The sequence below is a fragment of the Moschus berezovskii genome, chromosome 27, assembly GCF_049115385.1.
Source record: "Moschus berezovskii isolate FMDL1 chromosome 27, NW_MosBer_1.0, whole genome shotgun sequence".
Lineage (NCBI taxonomy): Eukaryota > Metazoa > Chordata > Mammalia > Artiodactyla > Moschidae > Moschus > Moschus berezovskii.
The window spans coordinates 6,794,180-6,802,302 of NC_142486.1; the positions used below are offsets into that span (position 1 = coordinate 6,794,180).

The 8,123-nt window shown below is 55.0% G+C and overlaps 1 long non-coding RNA gene and 1 pseudogene across 1 annotated transcript; one reads left to right on the forward strand and one right to left on the reverse strand.

Moving 5' to 3' along the window:
* The first annotated feature begins 595 nt into the window (after window positions 1-595).
* LOC148773626 (uncharacterized) lies at window positions 596-2,168 on the forward strand. The gene is made up of 3 exons (XR_016036603.1): window positions 596-804; window positions 949-1,038; window positions 1,744-2,168. It is a non-coding gene; the product is annotated as an uncharacterized LOC148773626 (long non-coding RNA).
* A 702-nt stretch (window positions 2,169-2,870) lies between these two features.
* On the reverse strand, window positions 2,871-7,758 carry LOC129545027 (2-acylglycerol O-acyltransferase 3-like; annotated as a pseudogene).
* Between the last annotated feature and the right edge of the window lie 365 nt (window positions 7,759-8,123).

The window sequence follows — 8,123 nt, forward strand, 5'->3', positions numbered from 1 at the left end:
TGGGAACTGAAGCCCTGGGAACTGCTGGAAGATTCCTGTGTTCTCAGTGCCGAAGTTATAGAAGGTTCTGATGCTGGTGATCCCATGAGGCTGGGCAACCAGCAAGTAGTTCCCGTTGAGGGGAAGCTCTGCGGTTTTCACCAGCTGTGGGGTCCAGGGGGCAGGATGAGGGGAAGAAAACAGAGATGGCAGGATACCAGGCGAAATGTTTAGTCAGTGTATCAATCAACACATTGATCTTCATCCGAGATCAATTGATCCTCCCTCCACACCAACAGACTTCATGGTTCAAGGCTCTATAGTGGGGTCAAGCCCACACAGGGTCCCCTGTGGATTACCATCCAGCGCGTCTAGGGGCTAACTCACAGCCAGGGTGGCCACCAGGCCTGGACGAGAGACAGCACACACTGGCCTTATCAGTTCATTTCAGTCGCTCAGTCGTGTCTGACTTTTTGTGACCCCACTGGCCTTATCGGGCAACACCAAACCTGATGAGGCAGAGGCAGACCCGAGTCTTCCAGAAAAGAGGGAGGAGGGCACTGGGAGAGTGGAGCTGGGACCAGATGCCCCCAGAGGGGAGGAGGACAGGGAGGAGGTGACCGCGGGTCCTGAGACCCAGGGCTCCCCTGCTCACCAGCACACAGGGTGTAGTCCTGGAAGACAGAAAGATGGAAGCGACAGGGCAGGCTGAGCAGGTGGGGCTGGAGGCCAGGGAAGAGGTGGGAGAAGCCGCTGGTCTCTGTGCAGAATTTGCTGAAGACCCCGAGGACCAGGACCCTGAAAGGGTGGAAGCTCCACCAAGAGGTAGTTGTGGGAGGGACCCAACTCTGTGGTGCCTCCAGCTGGGGACGCAGGGTGCACCCCAGTGGGGCGGGGAGTGCTATGATTGGACTTTGGGGATGATGGTCCCTGGGGTCTACCCTGAAGCCCAGCTCCCACCCAGCACAGAGTTCCATGGCGAGATGGGGAGGTGGTCCTGGAAATGTCTCCAGATGGCCCAGTTGGGGACCCAGGCACAGCTGTGGCCTCCTGCCCAAGGTATGTTTCTGTCTCCATAGAGCCCGTCCAGGTAGTGGACCACTATGATCCAGGCCCAGCTCAGAAGTATAAGGAACAAGGCAGCCAGACATACCTGGGCCGGAGGGGGTGTGGTGTGTGTGTGGGGGGGGAGGGACTCTGACTCCAGAGGTTTAAGTCCCAGGTTCCCCCTTTACGTCCCCCCCCGCCCTCTTCCATGACTTCTGGCCCATCTGTCCAATCGACATCTTTCTCACCTCATGAAGGACCCCACCCCAGAGATCCCAGCTCTGCCTCCCTCCCAATTGGCATGGGGAAGCAGAGAGCCAGACCCAGGGGTCCTCAAAACTTTAGGGACTCACCCAGCCCCAGAAAGTAGGAGATCCATTGCCGGAGGGCAAACACCTGGAGGCCCTGGGCAGAGGTGATTGGTGGAGCCTGGCCTTCTGTAGAGGGGAGTCACACAGGGACCACTGTGGCTCTGAAGCTTTCCATCTTTTGGCCCAAACCCTTGGCCCTGATCCCTGACCTGGGTTCTGCCCTCGTTTCTGCCCCCTCTGCTGACCTGCACAGTGGACCATCATGAGCCCTGGCAAGGGTGGGTTAACCACTATTTGGGTTCACAGGGCTGTGACCAATAGCACCAGCAGCTGGTGAGGGAGGGGAAGACAATGTATCCCTCTCCCCTTTCTATTCCATCTTCCCCCACTGACTCTTCTGGCCAAGCAATGCCCCGCTGCTTGCATCTAGCTCGCCCTTGCTGGAGATGGGAAATTCCTGTCCTCGGATGAAGATCAATGTGTTGATTGATACACCGACTAAACATTTCTGGGTATGAACTCTAAGTGAATGGAGCCCCTCTCTCCTTCTGACATGGCCCATACTCTGTCTGCGGGGTGTGTTTCTCTCTAAATTCGGTTCTTGCCTATCGCACTTGTCTCTCTCTGAATTATTTCTGCGATGAGACATCAAGAATCTGAGCTTCATTAAGTGCTGACACCAGGTATGTGATCTCAGTCAGAAGACCATGGGTTTTGGCTGGGTTTGGGTCCCGGTTGAATGGGTTCAAGTCCTAATCTGAGTTACATACTTTCAGGATCAGTAAACTTTGGCAAAAAACAAATAAGAAATACCAATATCCATTAAGCAAAGATGCCTGAACTCACATAAAATCTATAATCAAACCCTACTCAAATAAAGGCTTCTTAGACTCTGCTGGTTCCTTTGCAACACTCATATTTTGCCAGTGAAAAAAAAGGAAAGAGAGAGATACCAGCTAGTCAGGACTTCCAAGCTGGAAATGAAGCTATGGAGGAGGAAAAAATGACTACAGAACTTATCACCTGAGAAGGACCTAGATAAGTTACAGGACCGCCAAGATTTTAATCCAAGGATGACAGAAAATTCTTCCACTGAAAAAATAAGACAGCAGAAGACAGAGTTGCATTCAGTTACATTCCAACAAGTTAGTCTCTTCAAGTCCTGGATAAAGACACAGAACCATCAGGAGATAGGCCAGACAGAAGTCAAAGTATGCTATGACCACGTAAGGTCCCTCAGCCTGTTTCAGCTGACCATCTCATTGGGCAGATGCCATGCCTGTTATGATGATGGTCGTGACGGTGACGATGGCAATAATCATTGGCTCTTTTATTTTGCAAATCTCTGTTCTAAGTCCTTAAATCTGGAATAATTTTATCTTCACAAGAGTTCTCTCTCATTTGCGTGAATGAGTTCATGTGGGCCTAATTCTGGGCTTGCAGTGGGATTGCATGCTGGTAAAATAAATCCCTGTTTCATCTGGTCTCCCAGCCCCCAGGGAACATGAAGGATGGGAAGAGATGCAGAAGTAAGCTAGGTAATTAAAACTCTATCTTTTCTATCATTGCGGATAGTTCCAACACTCCCTCCTGTCAGGTACCTTGACCCTTATCAGCTTTTGTTCATGGTATTTCACCATCTACCCTATTGCCTTCACCTACCTAAATCCTAAGTCCACTATTCAAGCCTAGCCCTAGCTCTCTGGGGAGCTCCCCTCCTCAACTCCATCCTTAAGCCCTGTAACTCTTAGCTAAGCACTTGCCTGTATTTACAGAGGGAGAAGTGACCCAGCCAAGGGAAGAGACTTATGCAAGCTCATGCAACAGAATTAAGTCTCTCTGGGAGGAGAATTCAGGGTCATGATACTCAGTCTACGGCAGCAAGTCCATACCCACTAGGATGGGCTGGAATATACGTGGCATTGGTTACACCCGAAGCGGGAGTCTGAGCTCAGCTGACATCCATTTATAGGAAATGGTGGTGAGAGAACTAACTTTTATTGGCACAGTAGCATGGCAGTAGGTGGGGGACTCAGGCACTGGGATCAGGGGCTGGGGGTGCTGGGAGGGGGGGAGGGGTGAGGCCAGGCCTAGATGAAGGTGAGGTGAGTAGAAGCTGGGAGGCCGCAGCGCTCCTTGTGCTCCTCAAACAGCTGCTCCAAAGCCTTCACGTACAGCGTGTGATAGTGGTCCACCTGCTCCTCGCTGGGCTGCGGGCACTGGGGCACCGGGATGGGGCGGCCCACTGCAGGGACAGGGGGACACAGGTCAGGGGAAGGGCCTCGGCTGCACGCACAGCTGATAGCGGCCCTCTTCCCCGGACACGGGCACTCACCCACAGTGGTGACGGGCCAGGCTCGAGGACTTGGCTGAGAAGAGACCACGGCCCCAGAAAATGCAAGGAGAGCAGCTCAGGAACTTCTTAATGGTGAGCTGGAACAGATGCTGCCAGGGGTCTGGGGCAAAAGCCTTAACTCTGAAGACGTCTTTCTCCCCAAAGGAGTACATGGGCACCAGGGAGGCGCTGGGAAGGGAGGGGACATGCAAGAGAGAAGAGGGCTGGTCAGGTCAGGGGCTCTAGGACTGCCCCCACATTCTGCCCCACAAGATACCACTTCCCAAGGCCATTTGAAGCAAATGACAGTGGCTGAAAAGGACTATCTGGGAGAAGGGAGTTATGTTTCTTGAGAAACAAGTGTGTACTGGGCCGTCCTATGTACATTTTTCCATACAGTCACCAACCACCACGTGGTGGTAAGGCTGGTGTTAACCCTATATCACAAGTAGAGAAGCATGGGGCCTCCCTGGTTGTCCAGTGGTTCAGAATCCACCTGCCAGTGCAGGGGTCAGGGGTTTGATTGCTGGTCCTGGAAGATCCCACATCCTTTAGGGCAATGAAGTCAGTGTACTCAAACAACTGAGCCGGTGAGCCTAGAGCCTGTGCTCTGCAACAGGGGAAGCCACCAGAAGGAGATGCCTGCGTACCACGACTAGAGACTAGACCCCAGGCACTGTAACTGGAGAAAGCCCACCCAGCAATGAAGACCCAGCACAGCCAAAATAAACACATAAATAATAGATGCATTTTTTTAAAAAAAGAAGTGTTCAAGTTCTTGTCCGTGAGACGGTGTTGTAAAAGATTGTGAACCAAGGGTGCTGAGTCCCAGGGTCCTGCGGTTTGTACTGTGGTCCTGTCTGTCTCTCTGTGAAGGAGGAAGCCTGGGGAATGGGCACCGGGGCTGGGCACAGAGGAAACACCCAAGGTCTGCCTAGAACGCCCTCTAGAGGGGGTCAAGGTGTAAGCGCTGGGGACACACAGTCCACCTCCAGGGGGCCGGTGTGTACAGATATAGAGTAGATCCCCAGAGACACTGTGAGGTTCTGACCATTGAAGGCAGCCCCGGCTGGGCCCCCGCTCCCTGTGCCTCAGTGCCAGGCGGACAAAGCCTTTACAATTCCGGAGAGTGAGGCAGTGATCCCCTGAGATGGCATGCAGGGCCTCGTGAGCTCCTCCGACCACGATGACCACGATGACCACAGCCTGGCCAAGCTGGGAGTGGACAGAATAAAATCCAGGCTCTGGTGGTTCATGGAACATACTCCTGCGGACAAGAAGGAGTACAGGGACAGTCAATACCCGCTCCTTGGCTCCCTCATCCCTCACCCTGCCTTTAGCACAGGAAGTATGAGCCCTCCACCCCTTTCCTTCCAAACTCCGTCTTCCTGTGCCCCTGTCCATGCGCCCCACAGCACCTCTCCCAGCAAGGATGTGGAACACTCACTCCCAAGTCAGTCACTGACCCCCACTGTGAGCCTGGCCAATGTTCAAGTCAGGTCCTGGGGCTGGGTGGCTGGTGGGGGGTCACTCTGGCAGGAGTGGAGGGACCCCTCCTCCACCTCAGGTCAAGACTTGAAAGAAAAGTGAAGTTGGTCAGTCGGGTCCATCTCTTGCAACCCCATGGACTGTAGCCCACCAGGCTCCTCTGTCCATGGGATTTTCCAGGCAAGAATACTGGAGTGGGTTGCCATTTCCTTCTTCAGGAGATCTTCTGGACCCAGGGACTGAAGCCAGGTCTCCCGCATTGTAGGCAGATGCTTTACCGTCTGAGCCACCAGGGACAAGACTTACCATAGGACAACAAGTAGTCTCGACAGACTGGAAGGTAGAAGAGGCTGTTCAGCCCGGTGGTCTAGAGCCAAACCCCGGGGAACTGCTGGGAGAAGCCAGTGCTCTTAGTCGTGAAGTTACAGAAGTGTCCAAAGCACATGACCCCAAGTGGGTGAGCGACCAGTAGGTAATTGTGGTCTGGGGGCAGCTCTGCCGTTTTCTCCAGCTGTAGGAGGGGGGTAGACACAATGAGGGGAAGAAAGAGAAGGCAAGGTACTAGCTGAAAAGACCTCCCTCCCCACCAACAGACTTAAGAATTCAAGGTCCTACCAGGGTGTCAAGGGCACAAGGGCTGTCCTCTGGATCACCATCCCACTGCCTGCCCTGCTGCCTGAACTTGGGCAGCCAGGGCTCAGACTCAGCCTGGGGAGGGGGGAGATGAGGCACAGAGAAGAAGCAGAGGGTGGAGGGTGACCTGTTACCTTAACGGGAAAATAATCCCTTAGGTGTCTCCAAACAGGCCAGTTCCTCATCCACTCAAAAAGCCTTCTGCCTGGGGCAGAGAGTTAAGCGGGGAGGGGGTGGGGATTCCCGGAGACACCCTTTATCACCTCTTCTCCCCGGGCCCTTGTTTAAGCGCTCACCTTGGCAGGGTGCGTCCCGGTCCAGGAATAGAGAACAGAGAGCCACCAGAGGGAGGTGAAGAGGAGGAAGAAGCCAAGAAGGGAGAAGAAAGGGCCTGGTACGAATGAGAAAAAAAAATCAATTCGCTTTTAAAACCACAATGACTCTCACCAGTGAGGACGCCGCCCACCTCCCAGCTAGACCTCTCCCCCTCCCTTTGTCTTGGGCCTCCACGCAGGTGGGGTTCTACCTTCCCCTCCCCATTCTTAGGCTCCCCTCTTTCCCTAGTGTCCCTGGGCACTGCTCTGCTCACTCATGAAGAGGAAAGTGTGCATGTATTGGCAGATGCTCAATACTTCCAGCCACTGTTTCTGCAGGGTTTTCAGGCTGCGGGAAGGCAGCAGGGCGGTGGAGACTTTCAGGCACTGCCCTTCTGCTAGCAGGGCTCCTGGACCAGGGGGACAAAGGATGGAGGCTTTCATAGGAGCTCGGGTAACCTTTCCAGCCTGAGTGGCTAAGTCACTTCCGCGATTGCTCACAGGAGCCTGTGTGCAGGTGGAGACCTTTAAATCTGGAGCTCCACAGGTGTCCAGGCTCCTGATAACTGATCTTGAAACTTCTCCAGTGGGTGGGTCTGTGTGACTGCTGGGCAGGGCTAGGCGGTGGGTTAGGGCCTGACACCCAGGTTCCCCTCTAGTTGCATTAGGAATCTTGTGGGGGAGGGGTCACAGAAGAAGTCAGAACCCACTGACTGGGTCTCAGCTGAGACTGTGTGATCTTGGCTAGCAGATCCTGGACAGTTTGTGGGTCTCTGGGAGTGTCTAGGCCACTGGGGGGCATAGCCAGGCGCGCAGATGTCCACGCCACGCACAAACCCACCAGCCAGTTCAGTTCAGTCGCTGAGTCGTGTCCGACTTTTTGTGACCCCATGGACTGCAGCATGTCAGGCTTCCCTGTCCATCACCAACTCCCGGAGCTTGCTCAGACTCCTGTCCATCGAGTCGGTGATGCCATCCAACCATCTCATCCTCTGTCGTCCCCTTCTCTTCCTGCCTTCAATCTTTCTCAGCATCAAACCCACCAGCACGGCAGGCCAATCAGAACAGAGTCCAGGACTGGTGTTTTTGCGAAAGGGCAGCCATGATTTCAGGCCCCAAAAGCGAACTTTCACTTCCCAGAGCGCCCTGGGGCAAACGGGAGGAGTGGGGGGCGGGACACCAGGGCCCACCCCCGGGTGCTTTAGGGACTCTGTGATCTCTAGTGTGGCCAGTGGATCCTGGTGTGTTTGTGGGTCTTATGGCAGTGTCTAGGCCGCTGGGAGGTGCAGCCAGGGGTGTCACTATTCCAGCCAAGCACAAACACAGCAACACCACAGGTGGTTTCCACATTTAATTTCAGTCCCCGTGACATTCATTGAAGGGACCACTGAGGGCTGGAGGCCGTCTAGTTGAGGAGGAGGTGCCTGTGGCTGGGGACCCCATAGCGTGTCTTGTGCTTTTGGAAAGCTGGGAGAGCCGCTGCAGGTAGCCCACACTCAGTTGTCCACCAGCAGCGCGGGGGTGAGCCTCGGGGTTCGCTGCACTGGGATCGGGGTCCCAGCTTGGGCAGAAAGAGGCCAGAGGGGTGGTCACTGGCAGCAGCCAGCAACTCCTCCTCCTGGCCCCCAGGATCAACTGGCACAGAGGTCATGGTCGGCCCAGGTGTCAAGGGCCAGCCTGGGGTCGAGGCCAGCTGCCAGAATTTCAGGTCCCAAACAGGGACCTTCATCTCTCAGTGCAGGCAGAGGCCTGAAGACTGCTGTCTGAGTCTTCCAGAAAGAGGGAGGAGGGCACTGGGAGATGGAGCTGGACCAGGTGCCCCCAGGCGGGAGGGGGGCAGGGAGGAGGTGACCGCAGGGACTAGGGGTCCTGAGACCCAGGGCTCCCCTGCTCACCAGCACACAGGATGTAGTCCCGGAAGACAGGAAAGGGGAAGCAACAGGGCAGCTGGAGCAGGTGGGGCTGGAGGCCAGGGATGAGGCGGGAGAAGCCTCTGGTCTCTGTGCTGAGGGTGCT